This window comes from Lepidochelys kempii, chromosome 10 (assembly GCF_965140265.1).
Source record: "Lepidochelys kempii isolate rLepKem1 chromosome 10, rLepKem1.hap2, whole genome shotgun sequence".
Classification (NCBI taxonomy): domain Eukaryota; kingdom Metazoa; phylum Chordata; order Testudines; family Cheloniidae; genus Lepidochelys; species Lepidochelys kempii.
Window position 1 is genome coordinate 7,815,401 of NC_133265.1, and position 23,775 is coordinate 7,839,175.

Sequence of the window (23,775 nt, forward strand, 5' to 3'; positions counted from 1 at the left end):
CTGACAACCTGCTGGCTCCGCATGGACATTAATGATCCCAAATGACACTTTCTGTAAGTTTAAGGGCTACCCAGGTCTCACTGGCTAAAATGCACCACCCCCAAAGTGTGCAGTTTGCTGCGAACAGACTGAAGCCTTTTAAACCAGAAGTGGCCGCAGTCCTGAAGCGATTCCTATAACTACAGAGGGCTGTATTCTGCTGTTCTCACTCAGTCACAACTCCCACAGAGCACAAACCAGGCCAGGCCTTCAGGATTTTGCCCCTCGTCTGTGAAATGTTTTGGGATCTTTGTGAATAAACAGTACTAGATGAATGGGGGATATTAGGATAATGATGATTATAAATGTAATTAGTGCAGGAAGCTCCTGAGTGGATTTCAAACGACGTCGCAAATCCTTGTGTGAAAACAAGCCTCTGCATTGTGGTCTGGTCTTTTTGGTCAACGCGCGAGTCCCCACTGAGCTATCTGACCAAAATCCACCCGTGCATTCATTAGTGTGCCTCCTTTATCCCTAATTTTCCCACACACTGTCACATTCCCACTGTCTGGAAAACCTAACCAGAGAGCTACAGATGTGCAACCGTCTGTCCAGAGTGTCATTCAAAAGAACCCTTCACTACAGCCCAGACATGCTATCCCACAATCTTAACTAATACATCGTGGGGCCCTCAAGGAGTTGATAGATGTATACAGTTCCTCTTCCCTACAGCTGCAGTCCTTTAGAGAGGGTATCTAGACTCAACAATAGACCTGCTGTTGCTTTCAAGAAAGAACCTCTTCAGACAGACTGAGCTAAATTCTGCCCTCAGTTACACCCGTGTGATTCTATGAAAGTTCAAGAGGGTTGCCAGGGTAGAACTGAAAGCAGAATCTGGCCCATTGGAGACAATGTTTGTAGTTTCACCTTGTGCTACAGCCTCAGAGAAATCTGGGAAACTGGTTGGAATTTAACCACCTTGGGGACAAGGCAAGCAGAGAGGAACAGGTAATAAGATTTCTAACCGGTGCTGGTAGAAAGAAGGAAGTAATATAACAGTTTAATTAATCTGTGCCTATTAGCATTATTAAAGAAAACAGGGAGCGATTGGAGATTTACCTCCGAGAATATCATCAAATGGGGAAACATCTGCAGGGAATTATGTGTCTCAGTGCCCAATTTAAATACCAGCATGGAAGTGTGGTGTTACTGACAGGTAGTGCTCAAATGCCACAGTGCTTAGAAGTCATTAGCTGGGGAAACAGGGAGAGAGCGAATGGAGGAGGGAGGCGAGGGAGAAACAGGGAAGGAAGGAAAAGAATTAATTTAATAATTTAATTAAAAACTATCTTTAGAGTCTGCTTCTTGATTTGTGTGGTTTTGGGGCTTGGTGGAGCTGTGGAGAATGGTATGGAAGAAAAATCGAGGTTGCTGGGGCTTTTCGAAGCTGATAAAAAAAAATAAGCACACTTTTCATGTTCAGGAAGATAAATCCCCATTTTCTCAGTCTCAAGACAATCCAGTTATTTACTGACAGTTTTACTGTGAAATAAAAAGGGCTTTAAGCTTCTTTCTACTTGATGTCTCCATAGCCTGAATATTATTAGATCCCACCCTGGTGCAGCAGGAGTTTTGGTTAATAAATTTAACGTCATTAGACAGGAAAGCCTTCTACTGAATGCTGCAATTTTTTTTTCTTCTGTTGTTGCAATCAGGCTGTAAGTAGGTGGCAAAAATCAAAAGAAAGGAAGTGTGCTTGGCAAACGGGGAACTCAAAGAAAACATTTCAGTTGGGCTAGGGTTCAGCACGTGGAGGATTGTTTTGCCAGTGTGATACTCAGCTGAATCACAATCTGGACAGACTGAGCTCCTCTCCCATCCAATATTGTCCCCCAACGCTGGGAGCTGGTCCCGACTCTCTCTAAAAGTTGGGCATTTGTAGAGCTGATGTAAAATTGTGGATCCCTCACTTAAAGCATCTTTCTATAAATGCTCCTGCTTTTCTCAGAACCTAAAATCAAAATAGAGCTTTCTTCTGTTGCAAAGGTAACATATAATCGTCAATGCACTGCTGCCTTAGGAACCCAGCCTAAACCACACCCAGCAACAACTGACAGCAGTAGTAACAGTGGGACTATTAACCTAGTTACTGCACTAAAGGTTTCGGAGTAGCAGCCGTGTTAGTCTGTATTTGCAAAAAGAAAAGGAGGACTTGTGGCACCTTAGAGACTAACCAATTTATTTGAGCATAAGCTTTCGTGAGCTACAGCTCACAAGGTGTGACACAGCTGGGAAAAGAACGGTCTTTATTGCCTGGTGCTAGTCACATGCAAGGGACAGGGTTACCCACCGGACATCAATATCTATTGGCTCCAGAGGCAAAGGCACAGTTGGGGCCGATCACATCCCTTCTTACTGGCAGTCACTTAAACCAAGGCCCTGACCCTCGATAGTGAGATACGTAACTATGATCTTTACTGATCACGTGTGCAATGCTTGGGCATCCACACAGCTATTGCTCATATAGTCTCTCTTCCTGGCAGGTCCAGGCTTGGTGTACAAAATGGGATGGATTTTCTGGGGGAAAAGTCTCCTCTTTAGCTGATCCAAAGTCTTCATCAGGAATGTTGAGGGATTGCACCCAGGACCTTATAGGGTGGGCCATTTAATATTAAGGATTTAAAAAACAAACACTCAGCTTGCGTGTATGGACCTGATTCTTGGATCCAAGACAGCCCTTTGGGGCTGCAAAACTAGTGAATCTGGCCAGCCCTGCCATGGCTTTTCTCCTTAAACTGAGGTTTCATCTCCCACAACTGCAACACTCGGTCTGCACTCAGGAAATGAATCAGCTGGTAGGCAGTACCGAAGGAGTCAGTACAACCCTCTTCCCCCTTGCCCCCCCGGAGGCAAAACCCACTTCTTCCACAGTCTCTCTCATCTCCAGAAGCTGAGGAGAGTACTGCTGCTTCCCTCGAGAATCCAGGTCTCCCATGTGGCTTTCCCTGTTACTGACTCGCGTACTTTTATAGTCTGGCCACTGTGCGTTTGTATTACAGTGGACAATCACGCAAGTGAACTAGAGGGGGTGAAATGCATCAAACCACTCAAAGTTAATTCAGGCAAGGGAGCTGGCCAAGAGCAGCATCAGCTGTTTGGGAGAAAGTGATTGGTCAGTTACTGGGGGCATTCTCCTACTTGCTGCAGGAAAAAACAACTGGCAACTATACACACAGACCTCTAATTCTGGGCCAAACCCTGATGCAACAGAAACAAATGTGTAAAAGAAGCCAAATCCCACAAATTTAGGGATTAAGGCAAGATTTTTAGATCTTTGGGATCTGGGCTCAGCTGTCTGAGCGGGGCAGCAAGTCCGGAAGAAACCAAGAATCAAATCCTGCCCTGATCTACACCCATGACTGTGATATTCACTTGTGTAAAAAGCGTAAGAGCCTCGGGAACGGCTTTTTAAAAATAAATACTTAAAGCTGGAAGATGGGGAGAGGGATAGGAGAGGAAAATCAGCAGTGACTTGGGGATAGAAGTGGAAAGGAGAGTCTGCTCAGTGAACAGAACTTGGGGAGGAAGTGAAAGGAGCCCATAGGTTAGGAGACTGGGAGGAAGTGACTGTCAGGAGTTGGGAACAGTCTGTTTTGGGACACTGGGGGAGAGATCAGGGAGGCCAACAGGAAGCCGAACTGGGTGGGAGGAAGTGTTCAGGGAGTAGGATTGAGAGGAAGGCTCCTTTTGGGGGTGGGGAGAAAGAGTGCGTGAGGAGCGGGGGGACTAGAAGAAGAAACTGTGCTAGGAGTTTTTGGATGGACCCTGCAATACTGCTGGGTTTGGGCCCTATGTGTTCTCTGCACAAAAAAGTGCTAGGTTTCCAAAAGTGCTTTTTTCTCTGGTGAATAAAAGCAAAACAAATAATTGCACAAAGTGAGTAGCATTAATTAGCAGCAGATGGCTTGCAATGACAGGTAACTTCATACCTGTGCACCCCTACTTAACAGCCTTGCACTTGGAGGTGCTCCCAGATTCTGCTGCTTTCGCCAGCTGAACAATTGCAGATCTGCAAGAAGCCCAGATTCTGTAGCAGACAGCAGCTCTGTGAGCTGCTTTAGGGAAATCCAGTTTACAGCCAAGGCAAGGCATGCGGAGTCATTAATCTAGGTCTTCTGCCAACAGGGATGGCTTTGCATTAGCGCTGGGCCCCTTTGTAGTTCAGACAATCAGCCGTATTCAAACGGCGCGAGAAAACACTGCAGAAAGCTGAGACCACTGCAGCTCATTCCTCCTGTAACTGTGGGGAGAGGATTTACAGGGAAATAGCATTGCATTAATGGGACTGCTCAGTATTCTGCACAGACACTGGCGGATAATGTCTTTGCAAACTAACGGCAATAAATTAATTAAATTAATCTACTATGCTGTGCTTTTCCCCACCCAACAGGAAATTCAAGGATGATCAGGGCTTGCCTTATCCTCCATAGCCTATGAAAGAATCTGATCTTACTTTCTCTGAGTTTCTGAGGCACTGAATTGCAAAGTACCACCTGCCTCACTAAACTAATCACCAGCCTGGTGGTTTAGATCACATCAGTTTTACATGTAATTAAGACTGTCCAGGAGGGCATGCAGCTGCTTACATGGTTGTTCCCTCTATACAGCAACGTGCCTCCTGCTCAGATAGGTGCAATTAAACAAGCCTGTTCACAGTCATTAAGCATTAATGCACCTCATTAGCATAAGAACTGGAAGAAGCTTTGATGCAGGGAACCCCCGCAGGAGAAAGCCATAGAGAGAGAGTACACATAGACAGAAAGGTAAAGAGCGGGCCCAGTATTTCCTTGTAGCACCGATCAGCCATTCCGGGTCCATTTCTCCAAAGCACTGAGCCATACATGGCTCCCTCCCCAGAAACGCGACTGGGTTTTCTTCTCCCTTCCCCCTTTCTAAATCATGCTGGTGGGGAAAAAAAACTGTTGGAATATTAACGGAGTGAATCCATTAATAAGCTGAACTCTCAGTTGGCTTTGACACTACATACTAAAGCTTTAAAGAGACAGTGCCCCAGACATTGGAGACGGGTCAGGGACAACAGCTCTAACAAAGAATCACTGTTGCCATCAGGGAGTACAATCCCTGGCAGGTCCGGTTGTCTTTGGAGTTATGTTTTTCATACACAAAAAGCAGCTCTATATTTTCAGTCTGAATGACTTTTAATAGATGTTAAGGAAAATGAGAGGAAAGAAAGAACCAAAGCAAAGTTTCCACTGGAGAGAGCACAGCGTACGCACGTGCTCCGTAACAAGCTGCGGCAATTCCGAGGGCACAATGGCTGCTGTCTCTGCCACACAGGCAGCGTGCTCAGCAATTTACAGCAGTGACGGTATCACAGTGTGAGAGTAACAGACACCTCTGAGAGTAAGGTACTGTTGGTGAGTGGGGACTTCGATTTACGTCGCTTACTTAAACTGCAAGTTCTTCTTGTTATGTGGGTCTAGCACAACGGGGCTCTGCTCTGTTCTCTAGCCACTACTATGATACAATAATAAACAACCACCATCTGCATAAGGAGATTGGAATCTTCTCTAGGTAGCGACCATGCCTTCTTTTGCGTTTCTACAACACCTGGCACCGATGGAGCTGCTCTGGACACAGGCGCTGACTCCGTGGGTGCTCCAGGGCTGGGGCATGGGGGAAAAATGGTGGGTGCTGGGCACCCACCAGCAGCCAGCTCTCCCCCACCAGCACCTCCCGCCCACCGGTGGCCCTGCCGATGAGCTCCTCCCCCTCCCTCCCAGTGCTTCCTGCCCACTGTGGATCAGCTGTTCTACGGCGTGCAGGAGGCGCTGGGGGAGGGAGGAGCAAGGGTGGGACGTGCTATGGGGAGGAACAGGGTGGGAAGAGGCAGGGCAGGATGGAGGCTTGGGGGAAGAGGTGGAGTGGGGGCGCGGGAACTGAGCACCCCCCAGGAGATAAGAAAGTTGTTGTTCCTGGCTCTGGGCGCCAGCACAATCCCAGTAAATAATAACTACTCAGCCTTGGCAGTCCCCACTGGCCACAGACACAGAGATTCCCAGGACAACTATAGATGGGCTTGAACCAGAATGCCAAACTCAGTCTGGGAGGGACTGATCTCTCTACAGTGGTTGTAACTGGAAACCAAAACTGAACACTGGCACAGGGCCATGCAAAATCTAGACGCACAATTCAAATGTCACACTCAGTGCCTTGATCCATCAAGGGATGAGTCCAATATGTGGGCAGGGATGTAAATTAGAGATCCAAATACCATGATTTCCCCCGTTCTGAATCTCTATCATGGGCCAAACCAGGACCCCACCTTTAGGTAGGGCTTGAAATCCAGGTCTGAAATGTCCAGCCGCCGCACCTATATTACAAAACCTTTGCACAGAACTGAATCATAGAAATTGAAGATGAAACCTGTGAAATCACCTCACCCATCTAGAGAACAGGGCAGGCGTGTTCCCTACAGTATATTCTCTGGCTCTTCGTCCAGTCCAGCTTTAAATGACCCAAATGTCCACACATTCACCTCCTCCCTGAGAAGAGTACCAAACAGCTTACCCAGATCTCACCAGTGGACAATATTTCCTAAGAATCACCCTGTACTTTTCCTTTACTATTCCTCATTCCATTGCTGCTCGTCATGTTCCTGTGTACCAGCCTCTCCCTCCTTATACCCTCCAACTATAGACAGTTATCATATTTCCCTTAGTCATCTGGCCAAGCTAGGCACATGGATAACAGCACTTTCCCTTCTCTTGCACCTCCTGTCTTGGGGTCTCCAAGCATTTTACAAACATTAACTGAATCAGTCTCGCAACACCCTCGTGCAGTAGGTTAGTATTTCATCATCCCCACGTTAGATGCTCAGGCATGGCCTGGTCACAGGCCAGATCCTGCAAAGTTCTGGGTCATCTCAACTCCCACGGAAGACAATGAGAACTGAGGGCGCTTTGCATTTTATAGGATCTGCTCTTAAGTGACCTGAGATCATACTAGGAGTAAGTGGCCGAGCCAGGTCTGCACCTGAATCACAAAACCATCTCTCCTCCTTAAGAACCTGACCCAAAGCCCACCAAAATCAATGGCAAGGCTCCCAGTGACCCCAATGGATCAGATCAGGCCCTGACTTGGGTTAATACAGCTTTTTGGGGACTGATTGACCAGCAAGCTGGGCTTTTAACCAGCAGCGGGCTGGGAGAAGGACTGATGCTGAGGATGAACCTTGGTGAGCCCAGCATAGCATTCCTCCCCATTTGCCTTTTCTTATTACACCTGGAAAATCACCCTCCCCGCCATTGTCTGGAGTGAGGCTGGCTAGCATCTGAGCACTCCAGCGCCCGGCCCGCTGTACTGCTGAGAACGGGATAGGAGATGCTTTCATAGAATATCAGGGTTGGAGGGGACCTCAGGAGGTCATCTAGCCCAGCTTTGGGGCAATGGGTTTTATTGAAGGCAACTTCAATGGCACATGGAGGAAAAAGCCCTGAAAATCCACACTCCTCCTCTCCCCGCACCCCCCCAAAAGTGGAGACGGCCTTTGTTATTAAATCAATGCCTCCTTCCTGTAGCTCTGCCTGTTGTGAGGAAATTTCTCGCCAGTAGCAGCCGTCCCAGGGCTGTGACATTGCTGTAATGCTTGGCGCTCAGCTCTCTCTCTCTGGCAGCAGCTGCGTCTTTTTGTCATTATTGGCTGTGATTGCAGGGGGTGCAAGCCAGCTCTCCGAGAGCTGACACATAGCTGCCTCCTCCTCTCCCCTCCCTCTGGATGACCTGCCCTTGGAGAGGAGGGGCGCGAGCGAGGGGGTCCGTCTGCCGCTCCCTCCCCTCTGTGAACTCCACAAGCCCAAGCCCACACGGAGAGGTAGGAGTCCCAAAGGGGCAGCTGGGATGCTCATTAGGAAAGTAGTGACAGATGCATTCGCTATTATAAGGTGGGAGGGGGGAAGCTATCACAGAACTAAAAGAAAAAATAAAAAAGCCTCACAGTTTTATCGCTGTCAGATCCTTTTTTAAAGGGTGTTGTAAAGCAGGAGAGGTTGGAGGAAGTCTCTCTCGCGCACACACTTCCTCCATCTAACCTAACTTGCAATCCAGACCAGCATTTAGCCTGTGCCCATCAGCAGCGTATCCGGCATTGACCATCCCACTGTGGAATACCACCAGCCTTCACTGCTTGAATTAGGTTTTTGAATGGGACTGTGTTGGGTCCCCATCCCCCCACACATTGCCCCAGGTGCACCCAAGTGTCACCCAAGCAAGGTCATTGGCAATTTGCTGGGAGCCCAAAGACCAGCCATAAAAACAGAGATACCGAGGTGCAGCTCAGAGAGAGGACAGGCCCCAGCATGAGACACACCTTCTGGATCTCAGCAGAGGCCGCTGGGATTGTACCGGAGCATCGCGTGCTGAGACCTGTCGGCCGTACAGGCTCCAGCAATGCGTTATATAAGAGGATGGTCACAGGTCACATTGTGTAACTTCAGAGTCTGCGCTCGGCCCGCCGCTGTGCTCTGCCCACCTCTGCATTGCCCGGAGCACGACTGAGAAGGAAGAGCCAGATCAGCCCCACCTAATGCTGTTAAGAGACCAGCTCTCCTGATAACCAGAGAACAACAGATGCTGCACCTGCAAGACAACTCCAGCACAACCCAAGGGTCAGCATTCAGATAGCCACCACAACAGCAAAGACCCTTCTACAAACAGCAGCCGGAAGCTGGGATCAAAACCCTGCTCCCCAAAACTCTGTCCCGGCACATCTATTGCTTTCACAGGTTTTGTTTTTAATTATTATTCTACCACACAAAACGCTGCTAATACCTAGTACAAGAGGGGCTATTTACAGCGCAATCATGTTTCCTGATCTTCTCTGCTCCTGTTTTTTAAAATAGACTGAGATTTTCAAACCCAACTGGGGGAACTTTGCCCCCCAACTCCCAATAGGAGCTGCGGGGCTAAATGCCCTAGTTGCCTTCAAATTGCAATCAGAATCTATAACCTAGGTACAAAAAGCAAAAATCTCCCCATTGGTGAAATTCTAGCCGGCCCTCAGCTGCCTTCCAATAACCCCAAATGAGCCAGTCCTATTGTGTGCATAAATCTTCGCACAGGGCCCACATGCCTCCACGCTATTGATAAAGTGAAACGAGTCTTAAATATTTAATGAGCGAATAAACCTGTTAAGAGGATATGATTAACTGCATGCCACAGCTCTGCTTTTAAGATATCCCCACCGTGCCTTTCCAGGGGTTTTATTTTTAAGGGAAATCAGCAGCAGCAGCTGTTGGAAGCACAAGGCCATGGAGTGTGTGTGCTGTACCAACAAGAATGCTAACACAATGCTCCACTTTGGAGGCATAAATATGCCATGCCAGTGTGTGTTATTAAATGGGGGGAAGGGTGGGGCCTTTCTGACTCACACTGATACCAAAAAAGAAAAAAAAAAACCCTAGAACTGAAGAGATTCTACAAGAGGTGGCAGGAGCCAGCCTGCCAGTTAGAGAAAATGTCTGAACTCTGTGCACCATTTAGTTTTGATCTCTAAATGGGAGAAAGGCTGCGCTTGTGGTCAAAGCAGCAGAGCAAGAATCAAGAGACCTTGGCTCCATTTCCAGCTGTATCACAGATCTTCTGCGTGACCACAGGCAAGTCACTTGGGTCATAAACTGCCCTGACTCCAACTCTGTGTGAGACGGCTGGAGTCTCGTTTGCATGAGGTGTAAATCAGGGAAATATTTAGTCCTTGATCTCTCTCTGCTTGGCGTTCATTGCAGAATAGGATGAAAGTAAAGGATCAGAATCTACAGTATAAAATGGGATAATAACACAGACCAAACTCACAGAGGGCTTTGGCTCAACTAACCAGTGTTTGTAAAGCATAATAAGATCATGAGATGGAAGGATTTATAAGCAAAGTATGGTTATTATCAATGTCTTTTTACAACATTATTTTTCCATATTAAGATTATTTTGATTATTATTATTACTGGAGCTAGGGAATTTTGCAAAAAAGTCTCCATAAACCTTCACGCAAATTTTTACATAAATGAAATTCAGTTGCACTTGTGCCACTCTTGTGTTTACATTCTCCGAATATTGTGGCCAAGGCATTTATCAGAAGGAATATTTGCCAGAACGGTTAATTTTTGAGCAACGATTGCAGGATATTTGGAGAAAGTGGATTTAAAATTCTTATTTGCAAGCACTCGCACCAAAAACCTGACTCTAAGAGTTACACTCATCCAATCAGGAAGCAGAAACATATCATGTGACCTCAGAGGCCAATAAAAGCACCTCTAATTTCTGAAATTACATATTCATAATGAACACCTCCCAAAAGAGTGAGCATCAAGAATTATTTGCAGAAATTATCTGGAGAATAATTTTGAATAACGAATACAACTGGGGGAACGGAAAGTCATTTTGAATCATGAATGCAACTGAAGGAAAACACAAACGACTTGTGAACAGAAAAGAAATGAAATTCATTGAATAATTGTTACGAATTATTCACACAGCATAAATTATTATATGATACCAGTGCCCAGATGCTAAGATAGCTCGATCGATTCCACAACATTCTTGGTACTGTATAAAACACAGAAGAGTACACTACAGAACAGCTTCAAGATGTATCGTATTTTTCATGCAAACTCTAATCCAAAACGCTTTCCAGAATTAACAGTAACATAAAGATAAATTACGTATTCCAGGCAAGGGGGAAATTATTTGCAAACCAGTGGCAAGTTAATGAAGCAACGGCTATAGGAAGGCTGCTCCAGGTGACAGATGCTCTTGCACCAAAAGTAGTTTGGTTGTGTGTAGGGACCAAATGTAGAGAAGCAGAGTGAAGCTGAGGTCCCTGAGACAGGCTGGGCTGAGAGGCTTTAAAAACAAGGCAGGCATTTTGGGACTGAGTCTTGAAATGAAGAGGGGAGCCAATGCTGGCATTTGAGATTGCGGTGATCTGATAGTGTCCTGGTTTTGCTTGAGAGAGCGGGCTACAGCTTTCTGCATGTCCTGGAGGCTGGACAGTTGGAACTCAGGGCAGCCTCAGAATACAGAGTTGGACGAGTAAGAGGAGAGAAAGGTAAAAAGCAGAAGGCCGGTGTGAAAGATTTAGCAATTTCCTGCAGTATCCTGGACAAACCTTATTGAATTAAGTTAAACCTTATCAAATTATGTTTAAGCATTTTAGGAGTGTACTGCATTAAAAATGCAAATATTTATGTACTATTGTGGAATTATCTAGAAAGTCTCTAGGGGGGAGACATGACTAATGTAAACCCTGGGAAGTGTTCCGAGTCTTTTAAACAATGGTGCCAGACAAGAACAAAATGTTCACTGAGTGGGGTTCCTAGGAAATACATGGGATGGGGGGGAATACAGATTCTCACCTCCAGACCAGACATGCCAAACTCATTAAAAAAAACGCAGAAATTGGGCTTGGTTTTGGCTTAATTGGCTTGTGAGTTGCTTGTTGGCTAGTTTTTGGCTTGTAGCTTGTTGCTTCTTTTTTTTCATCGGATCCTGGCAAGCAAGAGCAAGGGAGGGCAAGGAGGGGGGAAGGGAGTCAGAGGTGCACAGCGGGCCCACCACAGTCCCAGACTGCACGCTGTGGGGATCGAGTCACATAGCGTGTTGGGGTTCTTAGGGATTGGCTTGTTTTGAAATGAGATTAGCTTGATTTTTGGCTTATTGTGAAAGTCAGGGTGCTTATTTACCGTGTGAAAGTTGGCAACTGTGCTCAGACCCAACCTTTTGAAGCTATGCCCTGAGGAGTAACCCATCGTCCGTTCCCAGGGTCCCAAGATCAAAGGTCCAAGCTGTATAAAGCAGTGACTCTCAGATTCATAGGGGGGGTTGTTCTGAGCAAAAGGTGTTGAACGTTAGCCACGGAAAAACCTCTGGGTGGAGTTTGAAGGACTGCTCACCTGCCAGAGCCCACGTCAGAGTTGGGATGATCTCTGGTAAGCTTATTAGCATGCATGCAGGTTCTTGTATTGGTTTTAATAGGTTTTCTCTGTAATGCTTTCACCTGAAGAATATATGTGCTTGCTTAGAGAGAACTAAGTGGTAAATTCTAACTATGGGCAATTATGCTGTTTATAGCCGCTGGGGAGAAAGCGAAGCAGGCCTGTGTAGACTGTCCGGCTCGCTGGGGACCTCAGTGTAGGCAGGGAGCTGTGCAGCCTGGAAAAACCCATCAGGCGGGAAGAGAGACGCAAGTCTCCACACAACAGAGGTGACAGTTTAGGAGCTGGGAGCCTAAAGTGGGTGTCATTGCCGGACTATGGATGGGGAGTACAGGTGCAATTGCCCTGACCTGTGACAGATGGCCAAGTGGGTCAGGCTTCAGCCTGGGACTTGGAAAACCTGGGTTCAACCTCCTGCTCTGCTACAGACTCCCTATGTGACCTTGGACAAGTCACCTAGGCCTAGAGCCTCAAAGATATTTTGGCACCTAAATCCAGATTTCAATAGGAGTAGGGCCCCTACATACCTCTGAGGAGCTGGGCCTTAGTCCCTCAGTTCCCCATATGTCCAATGCAAATAACAGCACTGCCCTACCTCACAGGATATGTGATGATATATACATTAAAGACTGCGAGGCGCTCAGATAGTCTGGTGATGGGGGACATGGTAGTCAGATAAGTTTTTGTCAGATCTCTGTACTTCCCGCTGTACCAGGCTGAGTCAAAGCCCCTGCCTCATCCTGTAAGTGATTAGAGCAGCCTTCCAACCTGTTTTAATGTGTCTGTAGTCGGGAAGGGCTGAGCAGCCAGAGGCAGGCAGCTTAGCCTGACCTGTCCTTTTCGCTAGCAGTCAAACTCTAGGGGCTTAGTCTGATTTTATTATACTGTGGTTTTTGTACTGCCTTCACCCTGCTCGGCTAGTGAATCCCCAGCTGGTCTTGCACTGATGGGGAGGTAAGTCTGAAATAGGGAGCAGGCTGGGAGAGGGGTCGTGTAAAGGCAGATGGAACTGTGAGGAGAAGGAAGGCGTTTCAGGGAGGCAGCTGAGGAAGGAAGGTGGGACTGGAGCTTGCATTTGGGGGCCAGCTGAGAGGAGAAGCATGGGGCACAAAGGGGCCCAGGGCAGGAGAGAGAGTCGGGGCTGCACTCGGGAGGGGGGTACACTGTCACGACAGCCATGCCAAAGCTAGTCGGCTGCAACAGCTGATTGGCACCAGTGCATCGCTAGGCTGATTGGAGAAACAGCATCTGTCAGTCACCAGCCAAGTGGATCCGTTAATTTGCACTGCTGCCGCTCATCTCTCCTTCTCTTGGTTTCTTTTATCACCGCTAGAACCACTGTAACGGGCCTGTCATTCCTTTAGGTCTCCCTTTCTTGTGTTCCCCTTCTTCTGCATGGCTTTACTGGAAAAAAGGACCAATGAGGGGTCCCAGCTTTAGACCAAAGGGCTGGTACATCGTCACTCGGAGCAGTGAATTGGAGAACAGCGACCGAAGCTGACAGGGCTTGTCCATCCTGAAAAGGATGAAAGGTCTTTTAAAGGTCTCCGTGGACCTCCCCACGGGATGGCAATGAACACCACTGAGCCTCCCAAAGGCTGACAGGTCCTGTGGTGCCCATTTTGCATGTGGCTTGGTTAACTGCCATCGATAATAGAGCTGGTGGCCTGTTTCCCTGGCCGGCACAGTGAACCAAGAGCAGCCAAGATGGCAAGAAGTGACCAAAGTGCAGGCCCAGGCCCAGGCCTTGCTTACATTTAACATGGACGTCTGGCCCTTGCAGACTACATGTTCCAGCATGCAATGCTCCAACTGGATCCAAGTGAAGGTCCCCGGCTCAAGATGGAGCACTGAATGCTGGGAACCCCACTCTCTGTATAGGAACCCCATTGCTGTGTCAAAGATGGGAATTCTGCAATTGGCTCTCTATTTTTGCAAAGCTCTTTGATAGCGGTTCACTTTCCCTCCGCGGGCAAAATGCGTTGGTACAGGGAGGATCACGGGTAACACTGTCTGAAGATACGGACTATGGACAGGTTACTGCTGTAATCAAGGACTGGGCTGATAGGAGACTGGTTTTATTTCCTGGCCCAAGTGACACGAATGTCTCGCACCCAGTCATATGATGGGGTTAGCTACCACTGCACCTTCCCTTTCTTGTGAAAAATCGAGTGCAACGAAATAAAGTCAACCAAAACCACCCACCTTTAACTAACGCTGGCAGTCACCAAGGCACACAAATAGAGACGGCCAGGGTGGAGGCCAGGCTGTTAGACTTCCATCAAGAATTACTGCACCATCTCTGAATCTCAGGGGTTTTCTGATCACACAGACACTTCTTGACAGCCAAACAATTCCTTTGGCTGTGACCTGTCTGGCTGCAGAGGCAGGTCTGCCACCTGGGGCCTACCTTTACTGTTTTTGTCATTGTCAGCAAACTAGAAGGGCAAGTGTTACTCTGGTGAGTACATGGGCACCCGCAGCACCATTCTGAACGTCCTAAAGAGAGCCAGCTTTTTTTGGTTTGCTTCAACTGTCTTTTGTTCCTCCAGCAGCACTGACTCTCAGGGTGGGTTATGACGTATGACACTGATGTGGACAGTATAGTTGTTAGCTTGGCCGCTCGCTAGCCATTCTCTTCCACTTGCAAAAGGCGTAACTCCTCAGCATTTTGTCCTAGTAATTCTCCTTCTGTAATTTCCTGGTGTACTACTCTTTTGTAGCTACTTCAGGGTACATGCTCATTGGCTCTAGAAGCTTGTTACAGCAGATGCAGGCGTTAATGGTTTTTGTCCTTCAACTCATAAGTCTCTGAACTGGAGATCCCAATAAAGCATTGGGAGATGCGCTTTCATTGGAACTGGTCCAAATATCTTCTATTTGTACCAACTTTGTACAAGTATACACAGATGAGTGTGTACAGAAAGGGCTTGGCATAACATGCTTGGGCTGTTGCATCAAAAAGAACTGTTGAAATTCGCCATTCATGAATTGTGGGCCACTCATCCTGAATCCCATGGTGAGCAAACGACATTTTTATAATGTGGTGTTGCTTTGCTACTTGATGAGTAGCGCAACAGACCAAATTTTTAAAAAGTTGAGTAGCCCACTAATAAGAGGTAATCTCTCCTATTTAGTTCCCACTGACACCAACCTTGGACTAAGGGCAATTAGGAATCTCACTGTGGCTTCAATGTCTCTTTTTGCATTCTTTACACTTTGTTTATTGCCTTTTCACATTTGGATACATTATCTAGTCACAGTAGGCCATCTCAGACTCTGTTCTTACACTTCTCCATGCACTAGTAGGCACTGGGGATGACGCTTGTATTTTCAGATTCCCTTTTCACCTCTTGACAGAGCCAAACAGTGTCCCCAGAAGGGCCATATTAGACAGGAAAGTGATACTGCACCCAATCAAAGCTCACAGAAGATGCAGCATGGGGAAGGGAAAAAAAAATCCAGCTTCTTTTCCTTTCCTTTTAAAAGGAAAAAATCAACGGAAATGCTTACAAAGACGGGAAATCATGGTGGGGAGACAGAGAGCATCTCAAACTCAGTGGGCTCTCCTGATGTCTCCCACGATAGGAATGCCCAAATGGATTCTCAGCAACACCTTGGTGGCTATGGTGTTTGCATAATAAAACAATGTTATGCTTCAAATAGTGCCTTTAATCCAAGGCTCTCAAAGCCTTACACTGTTGGGTAGCTATCATCATCTTTGGTTTGCTGAAGGGGAAGCTGAGGCATAGCACTGTTAACTGAGTGGTCCAAAGTCACAGCGTGAGTCAGCAGGAAAACCAGGGAGCAGAACCCCAGTGTCCTGATGCTGTAACCATCAGACGAGGCTGCCCATGCTTTGAAATCTCAGCAGATGACTGGCAATCTGGCTGAATTTCCCCTCTGGAAATCCAGCTCAGCTCCTCACAAAGCCCCATCTTTGGTCAGTCTCTCTCTAGACTGAGTCCTCACTCTGCTACCACATGGGCCCGCTTCCTCTCCGCCACTGCGTAGTGCCCCTCCTCTGCCCCAGCCTTGCACCAGAGCCAGTCAGCTGGGGAGGGCAGACGGTCACCAAGGCTGCCAAATTTCCCTCCGCATCCCCCAGAACCCTTCTCCGTTGTGACACGAGTGGCTTGCGTCAGCGCCGCCGTGGCTGGAAACAGCAGGGCTGACAATGACATTTGCTGCCGAGCCCCTGACATTGAACTCAGCCAGTTAGAACATCGGGTGTCTCGCTGGCAGAAGCAACCGCTCGGCTTCGACACCGCCAGCCAGCACGGGGACAGGGGAGGGAGGGGAATGAAAAAGCAGAAGCAGCAGCCAGACAGCTGCCGCCTCCTCCTCCTTTTGTGCAGAAATGTGTTTTTGTTTGTCAGTCAAACAGATTGTTTCCCCCTTCTTCACAGGCCAATTGTTTCTGCTGCCATGAGATAAGGGATTGAAAAGGGCTATATTTTGATGGTTCTGAATCTGGGACCTCAGAATTGGAGGGTAGACATCGAGGGGGAGGAGATTCATGTTCAAATTGTCCCTTTTTTTCCTTTCTCCCGCCTGGAAGCTGCTTCTGCCTCCCAGCTCTCCTGCTATTTAATCTCCGCGTCTCTGGTACACTCCGGAGGTTTATGCAATTTCGTCCTCTTTGCACCAGCTGCCGAGAAGAGTCCTTCTGTCACCTCGCTGGTCTCTCGCCACGGCTCCTCCCTCCGTCCTCCCACTGAAAAATACCAGCAGAGCATAGCTGGACCCACTGCAGACGTACATCAAAGGGTGAGGCCATGGTGAGGTTGTCCCCCTGTGATGAAGATTTTGTGCAGGAAGCTCCTAGGAGGGTCATTGCCCTCAACGGCCTTGGACAGTAAATGGAGACGTGGAAAGAAACTAGTTTGTAGGAACAAGACTTCATCCCAAGAAGATCAGGACTAGCAAAAGGCCAGCCTAGGACAGGCCATCAAAACAGTCTGTTGACGTCCAAGTTCAGCTGGAGGGAGCATCTTCTGCAATAACTCATCTTGGCTGCTTCCCCAAAAATTAATACTGGTGATATTTAGGCCGATTACACCGAGTTTCTGGGACTGTGGAGAGATGAGAGGCTGGGGCTGAGACCCACCAAACTCTGTATTATTAGGATAAGTAAATTATTTATGTTATGGGAGCACCCAAAAGACCCAAACAGGACCAGGGCTTGTGGTGCTGGACTCTGAACAGATACAGATAAATAGAGTCCCTGCCCTAGAGGACGTCCATCTAAGATATTGGGTCGCACTGAAACTTGTGGGGATCAGTCACTGATGTGAAGGCCCAGAGCGAGAGTCCCTTTGCTCCTGTATACTGGTCACATCTTGTTTAATTATCCAGTGCTCAGGAGCAGAGGGAGGGCTTTGCCTCTCATCCTCTGGGGATCACAGCCTGGAAGGGGCCAGCGCGGTTCATATCCAGCTCATAAGCCTCTCAGAGCTGAGGCTTGAGGAGTGAGATTCACTCAATTAATTTTGCTTTGGCAAAAAGTCCATTTTTATTGCTATTTCATGCCTTCAGTATAGATTTTCTCTGCTCGTCTCAAAGGGATAATAAAACCCGACTCGTTCTTTTTATAAGAAGTCTCACCCTCTTGCATTGGGCTGTCGTGTTCCCCACCTATACATGCAAATTTAAAGGCAAAGAGTTGTCATTTAAAGACAAAAAATGACTCAAAGCCAATCTGTGAGCAAAACCCATCGTACCCAGGCACTCAAACTAGGGCACCCAAACTTGGTGACATCAAGGGCTGCCCTGTCAACGTCTAACTGGCCTAGAATGGAGCAGCCTGGAGCTGTCCATCCTATTTATTAGGGTGGCATGGCCTGGGAAACAAATCCTAGCAGGCCACGCTCCATCTTGCTTCAAAACCGCTAAGATCAAGATGGTCGAGGGCCTATAGTATTCATGGGCCGCACTCCCACATTACAGGTGACGGCCACTTGGGCTGCATTCAGCTCCTTGTCCACACTTTGGCTGTCCTTGCTGTAAAAAGTTCCACCTGGATGTGCTAGGCCTGATTCCCTCCTACCTTAAGCCTCGGGCCCTATTGATCATTGCTGGGCAGTGCTGACACAAAGGGGTCACAGGGCAGGTGTCATGGTTTCCCCGGGGGAGGATCCCTGGTGCATGTGTCCCCTGTGCCAGGAACAGAGCTGGCTCCAGGAACAAGGAGTGTTGCAGCGTGGGCTGGGGACAGGGCGTGTGTGGGCTGAAGGAGAGGGGACAGGAGCTCCCTCCAGCGATTCCATCCCCCTGCAAAACCCTATTGGGGCCACTGCAGCAGGACTGTAATTTAAGGGCATCCCTCAGAGTTGCCCTAGCCTGCATTAGTGGTCACAATGAATAAAGGAGGTGCAAACTGTCACTCCTCTGCTGCTGCCAGCACATGAGTGGTTCCTGGTGTTGTCACGTACATGAATGGAAAGTGGATGTAGGACGGCACCATTCCGACATGGCAGCGTTTTCACACTCGGGGTAAATGACAGCCCAAGGTGCAGGGCAGTGGGGAGTTGGGTGTCAGCAGCTGATATTAATAATGAAAAGACTTCAGCTGAAACAAAGTCACAAAGTCTGTGTTTTCCAGCTGTAATTGTATGTTTGATACAGCAACCTGCATCTGTGGGCATAACCATGCGGCAGGACCTACCTGAAAACACTGGGCCCAATTCTCCTGTCACTTACGCTGGCGTAAATCAGGAGTAAATGCCAATGGAGTTAATGGGGCAACATCTGTACAAAACCAGGCAAGGCCATGACTACAGGGTGGTGTTTTGCACAAATGTAGCTATATCAGCGTAGCTGCATCAATGCAAACTGTTAGCACAGATAGCCTGCACTGGTTTGAAATGGGGCTTCTCTCTGTATAGTCCAGGCTAAAATGAGCGGCAAATCAAGCCCAGCTGCTGAGGATCTGACTATTTACGGTAGATTATAAATGTGAAAGTTTGAGAGGAATAATTTTTTTGGTCTTTTTGGCCCCCGCACCTCCTTTTCCAACCCAGCCTATCAGCTGTTCTATCGGGTCACTTTTCCACTTCGTTCTGTGAATGCAAAGCCTGTGGTGCAGGCATGCCGCACCCGCAGCGAGAGGAAACCCACAGATGGGTCTGCTCCTGCAGGTGTGGCTGCAACTGACAAAAGTTTTAAAGGTGGCCTGCGCTGGAATGGGGGAAAACGATAAGAGCGAGGAAACCTGTGAGAATAAAACCCTGGTTAACTGAAACTCTCGGGGTCCGGAGGTCGGTTACTGGCACGTCGCCTAGGGCTCAGTTTCACAGTGCTTTCAGGAGTTCATGCTCTGAAGCTGCAGCCTGTTCTACCAGTTAAACAAACCCTCTAGTATCCCAAAAGTTCCGGTGTTTTCACTGACCAGTGCGTGAGCAGGATTCACAGCTCACCTTCCCTTGTCTTTAACAGCCTAGCACTAGGTGGTTACAAAGATGTAATTAAACTAGGGATGGTCCTGAATGTAAAGCCTAGATCTAAACAGGCCTGTATTTTGGAGAAGTTTGGCTGTGGATCCAAACTTCATTGGTGAGCCCTATATGGAGTGGAACCAAAACCCAGATCTGAATATCCCCAGATAAGAACCTAATGTTTGCAGCTCAGAAGGAGGTTTAATGCAGGAGAAAATATTGGTTTTTCAGGGCTCTCAATGAAATAACACGTGAGGTCCCATCTACAAGGATAAGCCTCTATGTTGCCTTCTTCCAACCTGTGGTTCCCCTCACTTGGGTTCTGGCACCAGTTTGTGGAGGAAATCAAAACGGACCCAGTTAATCTACAGAGTAGCAGTAGAGTGGCTCAGAGACAATGGGTGGTGGGGACTTTTGGGAGAGGCAAACCATTTACCTGAGTGCGTGGTGTGTGTGTGACAGCAGGGCCCCTTAAAATACACGTTTAGGAGCAGCTGACCTGCCTAGATGAACCCAGAAACTATTTCCTGATAGTGTTCCTCTTCAGAATCCACAGCTGTGTGGATTTCCAACTATACCGGGAGATACATCTTATGGGTGAGACATTGGACACAGGTCCCCAGCATGGGTGGTCTCTTCATGAGACAAGGATGGTATCTGTAGTTGTCTTCTAATTAAATTCCCAATTTAGATCTATTCTACTTCTCTAAATTTCCCCATGTAGCTTCAAGCGGGTGTAGTATTCTTCCTCATTTCCTGTTCGAAACAACTCATGTCGCACCCCAGAGGAAGCTGCATTTCAGTGGTTGTTAAAGTGACCCCAGTGCAGCCTGCAAAGCACTTTGCAGGCCTCCTGGACAAAAGGCAGTAGAGAAACATTAAGTCATTGTCATTATATCACGCGGCCATTTTTAAAGCCCTGTCTTAACGTAGTTGGGGACTTGGGTCATCCTTATGTCAGTGGGAGATTCAGTAGGGTCGGAGAGAGACCTACCATAAAACAGGTTCTTTTCTCCATTTTTACGGGCTGCTTAATATCCTTTTCTAACCCATCCCCCAACATAGCTCAAGCTGCATTTTCATCAGCCATTGGTGCAACGGCTGAACGGTTAAGGCATAACTACAATCCTGAAGGTTTACATTTGAGTCTCGCTCGATCTCACACTGAAAGGTCACCTCCAGTTCACCCAGCTGCAAAACGGGTACCCAAACCATCAGCTTAGGGCAGCCAAAGGCAGTGGGATGTGATGCAGGCCACATTGCTTCCTCCTGTCCCTTGGCTGTGAAACAGAGATGCTTCAACCACATCAGCCCAATGAGCCAATGGCTCAAGGGAACTTTGATTGGTATAAACTAGGGAAGTCCAGCGGTTAGGACTGGGAAATCAAAACTTCTGGGTTTTAGACCTAGCTCTGCAACTGACCCATGGTGAGACCCTGGGCATAACTGCTCCTCTCCCTCTGCTTTCCAGTCTTTGCAAATGGGGATAAAAATGTCATTTCCCCCATTTTAAAGTGTTTTTAGGAACAATAAATGAGAATGAAAATCCTTCCTGTTACGGTGCCCTTGGCACTGATCATTACGTGACCCAAGACCCACAGAGCCGAACACGACTCACAGACCCTCCCCTCCATCACGACAGCAAGGACGATGTCTCGAGTTCTAATTTAACAGAAATGATTTAACTGGGAATTGGACTAGATGACCTTCTGGGGTCCCTTCCAACCCTGATATTCTATGATTCTATGATTCTAGCACTACATTGGTTCTGTTCAGATGTTATCGGGGGGGGGGGGGGGGCAGAGCTGTATCCCTGGGGTGGGTAGGATCCTGCTCCTCACAATGTGCTGTCAGGGAGGCACTTTTACCCCTAGCGCCAAAGACACAGACCTGCAGCGGGAGGCAGCTGCTGGGCGCTGAAGGGTCTTTACAGCTGGCTGTAGGCAGGAGCAATTGGATCTGCCCTGTGAGAGGCCCTGCACTTTTGGGGGCCCCAATGTGATTACACACCATGGCCATATGAACCCAGCCTCGGCCAGGCCTCTGAGACACTCCCCTAGCTGGAGACCCCATCTCTGTTTCAGGCTGAGTACAGGGCTCCATTCTGAGCCCTCAGAAGAGGCCAGCTGGAGGGGCAGGTTGCTTGGGAGCCGCCACAAAGGGGGCAGAGGTAGGGCCCACTGACCACCGCAGGCTTTTGCAGCGAAGGGATTGATCGTTCTCGGGGGCGGCTTGGCCGTTCCTGTCCAGGCAGCAGGGAGCAAACACACACCCCAGCAGTTCCCCTGCTCTGACGTCAATTAAAGGCTCCGACAGGTCCGCGACGTCAGCCAAGATGTATTGCAAACAGATGGAAAGCCCTTGAAAAGTCTATTCCTCGCGGAAGGGAAATAATATACAGTGTCTCCTTCAGGCTGACACTCGGGCCGCCTGGTGCAGGGGGGCTGTTTACTCGCTGTGGAGCGGCCTCGGGGCTCCCACTACCTTTTCTGTCTGCGGATTTCTCTGCAATAGCCAGCGCTGCACAAAAAGCAGGTCTGCGGCTGAAAAATCTGCTCCAGCAGAAGAGGTAGACGGGGGATGCCCGGGCTCCCAGGCCGGAGGTCCTCAAACTTTACTGTCAAAATGCAAACTTCTGTCTCGGTCCTCGGGGGTTTGGTTCAGAGGCTCCCTGTGCTGGCCCCGGCCTGGGAACTGCAGCAGGAGGGAAAGACCCGCTGCAGGGCTTGTCTTGTTCCTCCCCTCAGGAGCCAGGCACGGGCAGACGCCGGGTTAGGCTCGTGGGGGTGGGTGGAAGGGAGAGAAGCGCAGCTCGGGGGCTCCCTGGAAAGTTGGCAGCAGGGCCCGGGCTGGGCTGGGCTGGGCTGGGCTGGGCCGGGCCGCCCCCCCCGCCCAGCCTGGGAATCACGGGGGGCCCGGAGCACAGACCCCGCGCGCCCAGCGGCTGGGCTGCAGCCGGCCGGCCCGCTGCGACGTGGAGTCACTTGCAGCCAGGGGCTCTCGCCTCCCCGCGGGGCCCCGGATCGGTCTCCGGAGCCGGGCAGCAGCGGAGGCAGCCGGAGCCAGAGTAGCTGTCCCCGACCCCCCCCCACACCCACGCCCCCGCTGGCTGCTCCCCGGCGCCTTCGCCGCCAGCCCGGCCCGGAGCCCCAGGGCACGCTCGGGCCTCGCCTCCCCGGGGAGCCGCTGCCGCAGCCCCGAGCGCTCCGCTCCGCTCCCCCCCGAGCCGGGCGAGGCTCCGCCGCTCTTACCTCGCTCCGCCGCCGCTCACCGCAGGCGCCTAGCGGGGCAGCCGGGCCAGGGACGCGGGGCGCGGAAGCTCCTCCGGTGCCCATCCATGGGAGCGCCCCCCGCGGCCGGATTTCCTCCCCGCCTCGCCCCACTCCGCTCCCCCGGCGAGTCCCGCGGGCAGGTCAGGGACTGCGGCCCCCGGGCTTGGCCCCGCTCCGCCGCCGCTCCGCCTGCAGCCGAGCGCGCTCCGGCGCGGGTGTCGATGGCAGCCCGATCCCACTTCGCACAGGAAGGGCGAGCGGGCGGGGAGGGGGGGAGAAGAAAGTTAGAGGCATGGCTGGATGCTGTCGGAAGTGCACGCTCATGTTTCCCTCCGGGGAAATCCAGGTGTTCTGCCCGGGCCGACAGCCCCATCTGCCGGCCGGCCGGCTTGCCCACGTGGCCCTGCCCGCGGGTGCGTCCTGTTGGGTCTGCAGAGCTGCCCCGCCGTGGGCCGGACCTCCCAGCCGCGGCCGTCCCAGCCCGCCCGCCCGCCGGGGGTACCCCGCCCGCGGCCTCCCGCAGGACGCTTGGAGCCACGGGCGACCAACTCAAGGCGGGCGTTGGCTTAGGAAAGCCGGACTTTTAGCAGGAGACAGGGCACTGAGGCGGCTCATTGCAGCTTTTTGGGAAGCTGCCTCTCAGTGGCAGTTTTGCTGTTACAATTTAATAGGGCTTTCAGAGTTCAGCCTAGGGGAAGGAGGGGATGTATTTGGATCTGAAAGCTCATGTATGGGTAGATGAACCTCTCCTCAGATGGAAGTGCCTTGAGAGGTGAGACATCCACAGCCAGGTGGGGTCACCATGCTGCACCCTCTGGCCACTTGGGGGGGATTTTATATACTCCGGCTCCAATCCTCCTTCCAAAAGAATGGTGAAGTGAAGGAGAATCTCCATTAGCAGGGCAGAGGCCTAGAAAATCCAGACCAATAAAGAACAGGCTTCTTCAGGCCAGGCCGGTTTGTTTACCTGCTGCGTCTGCAGGTTCAGCAGATCGCAGCTCCCACTGGCCATGGTTTGCTGTTCCAGACCAATGGAGGCTGCGGGAAGCGGTGCGGGCTGAGGGATGTGCTGGCCACCGCTTT

At 49.7% G+C, this 23,775-nt stretch overlaps 1 protein-coding gene across 2 annotated transcripts in view; it reads right to left on the reverse strand.

Annotated features, from left to right (window-relative positions):
• Positions 1-23,003, reverse strand: part of RAI1 (retinoic acid induced 1) — a 133,815-nt gene extending 110,812 nt beyond the window's left edge. For both annotated transcript variants that reach the window (XR_012161085.1, XM_073361837.1), the window contains exon 1: positions 22,672-23,003. The gene's annotated coding sequence lies outside the window, so the exon portion shown is untranslated. The remainder of the gene's footprint in view (positions 1-22,671) is intronic.
• Between the last annotated feature and the right edge of the window lie 772 nt (positions 23,004-23,775).